General features: G+C 44.6%; 2 protein-coding genes across 2 annotated transcripts in view; one reads left to right on the plus strand and one right to left on the minus strand.

The window, feature by feature from the left end:
* LOC307162199 (uncharacterized protein) overlaps nt 1–3,432 on the minus strand; it is a 390,774-nt gene that overhangs the window by 244,617 nt on the left and 142,725 nt on the right. The gene's annotated exons all lie outside the window — the stretch shown is intronic.
* LOC307163209 (uncharacterized protein) overlaps nt 1–3,432 on the plus strand; it is a 325,993-nt gene that overhangs the window by 49,621 nt on the left and 272,940 nt on the right. The window lies entirely within an intron of this gene.

Here is a 3,432-nt window from a genome sequence, read left to right on the forward strand (position 1 = left end):
ATTTTAAAAATAGAATAACTCGGTGTAGGCAACACCGATTTTTGTAGTTGTTCTCTGTATTGACAGCACTCCAAATGTACAAAAAAATGAGCTCAATGTTAAAATTGACCGGAGTTCTCCTTTAAAAGTACTTTAGTGTAATAAAGTATCTCAGTATTTATTCCATGAGTCAGCCCTGCAAACCTGTTGGTAGACAATTTAGTGGATAGTGAAAATATGCAGTCAAACACTCTGGAGAGCATCCCAGATGATGTCCCACCAGCAGAAGCCTTACCAGGGTCTCTATTGTGGAGCCCATCCCGGTCCAGCAGCACACCAGGGTCTCCCACTCAGCTGAATAAAAGTCTACATCATTTTTCTTATTTTATGTACTGTAAATTTAAATGTTAATGTTGATTTTGATATGTTTAACGTATGTTGTAAATAGTTGGGGGGAAAAAAAGGTATAGAAGAATTTGTTTCATGTAGAAATTATGACTTATCATTACAAAAATAAACAATGTCCAGAGCAATGAATTCTCTTTTATTTACACATTTAAAGTTGCATAAAAATAAATAAATGTACAGATTTTTTTTTTCCTTTTAAAAAATATAGGTGAAAAAAAGTTAAACACGAATATAGATGTATATTTCTCAATAATTCTTTCAAGAAGAGAAAGCCTGTCCATCCTCTCCCTACTCTCCAGTGCTCTCCTCGCCTCTGCAGTCCCATGTCTTCTCTAATCAAGTCCAAAAACTCGTCCTCTCTGTCTCGCCTTCTTCGTGGTGCTGGTGCTGGTTTGGGTGCTCGTGCTGGTGCTGGTGCGGATGCTGCCCCTGGCTCCTCCTCTTCTTGGTCACACACTGCTGAACTCAGCCCTGATCTGTCCTCAGGTATTGAGGCCATGAGGGCGGGGTTGGTGCAATGCCTCTGTCCCAACACCTCATCCATGAGGACAAACCAGGGCCAAGTTTCAGCAGTGGGTTTCCCACTCAGAGAGCAAATTAACCATGGCTTGTTAACAACAACAGCACAATACAACAGCACAATACATTTCAGCAAAGATGTGTGCATTAATTTTCTTATATATATAAAATTAGACCCACATAAAAATGGGTCTGGGGAATGTAACTCCCATACAGGCACAAAATAATATATGTGCCTGTATGGGAGTTACATTCCCCAGACCCATTTTTCCCTGAATTGTTCTAAAAAAAGCAGAAAAGGGTACTTAACACAGGGGTGCAAGCTTAAGTGCATTGTTAACACTGCAAAATATGACACATCAAGACATGCAAAATATGCTTAATATTTCTGTAGGCCTATAGTCAAATTTGGTTAAAAACCAAATTTGGGGGTTGGTTGTTTTAGGCTTTATAGGGTGAGTGATATTTCTTATAATACACAAGTGAGATAGACTAGTGCAAATATTACAAATAGGTCGTTAAACTAATAACTTTATTACCACAAGTTTTGCCTAAAACTACCTGACAAATGAAGCCATGCAATGATGACGACGGAGTTAAGATGAAGTTTATAATAAACTTTAACTGTGGTTTCGCTAGCTATTTGAGTAAATGAAAACATAATACTTACATTTAAATGTGAATTTGCTGTCCCAGGGTTTCTGCAGGGATCTTCAATTTAAATGTAATGCCTTTTTAATGCCATTTTTTTATTTTTAATGCCATACACGAACCATGACTAACCAAGGATATTATGTATAATATAAATTAACTTGATTAATCACACGTTTTTTCCGCAATTGAAAAACTTACATTTGTTTAGGTTTATATATTTTATAATGTAATCATTTCACAGTTAATCTACAAATGAATGTAGAGACAACATAAAGGCCAGTCTCACTGATACTAATACAGCTATTGATATCTGGATAAAAATGATTTCTCCCCCCTAATTTTAAACATTATAGCCATGTCGGCGCGCTGCACTCTCTGCTCAATGTTCTGCTCTGTCGTTAACGGCCCAAACGCTCCAATCATGTACCGATCACCCACTGGAAAAACAAATTCCGCTCAAATAACGTCAAATTTCTCTGTAGTAGACTTCTGTTTGCAATAGCCCTCAAATTTCAGGAATTCCCCTCGCCGCAGCCTATGCTCAGCTGTCAATCAAGCTGTCAATCAAAGTTAACGCCCTTATTTGTCATACATTTTATATCTAAATACGATCTAAACTAACAAGTTAGAAAAAAATTTACCCCCCCCCCCTCACAGTTGTCAGGCACTCGGAACCTATAGAAATATACAATAAAAGTATTTTATTAACCTGTAAAAACATGAATTTATGCTGTGAAAACGGACATTTTAACATGGGGTCTATGGACATTTGTTCCCTTTTGGGACCTGCCCCTAGCAGATTTTCAATGTATTGCAGTTTTTCGCACTTCTGGGTAGGCTTAATTTTTTCAGATTAGAATGTTGCCTCTTGGGCGAAGCAGATAGTCCGTCGGGTGGCCAGGGCGAAACAGACAGTTCATCAGGCAGCCAGGGCGGATCAGATAGTCCATCGGGCGGCCAGGGCGGAGATGACCCTTCAGGCGGCCAAGGCGGAACCCTTCCCTCAGGTGGCCAGGGCGGAGCGGACAGTTTATCGGGCGGGCGTGACGGAGACGAACCTTCAGGTGGCCAGGGCAGAGCAGATAGTCCATCGGGCGGCCAGGGCGGAGATGACCCTTCAGGCGGCCAGGGCAGAACCCTTCCCTTAGGTGGCCAGGGCGGAGCGGACAGTTCATCGGGCGTCCGTGACAGAGACGAACCTTCAGGCGGACAGGGCAGAGCAGATAGTCCATCGGGCGGCCAGGGCGGAACCCTTCCCTTAGGTGGCCAGGGCGGAGCGGACAGTTCATCGGGCGGCCGTGACGGAGACGATCCTTCGGGCGGCCATGGCGAATACGACCCTTCGGGTGGCCACGACCCCTCGGGCAGCCACGGTGGAGACGACCCATCGGACGGCCACGGCGGAAACAACCCCTCGGGCGGCCATGGCGGAGACGACACCTCGGGTGATCACGGAACAGAAACAGGCACCCGCTCAGGAACCGACACCGGCTGCTCAGGAACAGACATAGACACTGGCTCAGGAACAGACATAGACACTGACTCAGGAACAGACACAGACATCGGCTCAGGAGACGTGACCTGAACAGTCTCTGGATCGGCAGACGTGACCTGAACAGTCTCATGATTAACAGACGGGACCTGAACAGTCTCTGGATCGGCAGACGGGACCTGAACAGTCTCTGGATCGACAGACGGGACCTGAACAGTCTTTGGATCGACAGACGGGACCTGAACAGTCTCTGGATCAGCAGATGTGACCTGAACAGTCTCTGGATCGACAGACGGGACCTGAACAGTCTCTGGATCGTCAGACGTGACCTGAACAGTCTCTGGGTCGGCAGACTTACTGTGTCTCCTCCAAGCATGCAG

Source organism: Squalius cephalus, assembly GCF_949319135.1.
Source record: "Squalius cephalus genome assembly, chromosome: 1".
In the NCBI taxonomy this organism is placed as follows: domain Eukaryota; kingdom Metazoa; phylum Chordata; class Actinopteri; order Cypriniformes; family Leuciscidae; genus Squalius; species Squalius cephalus.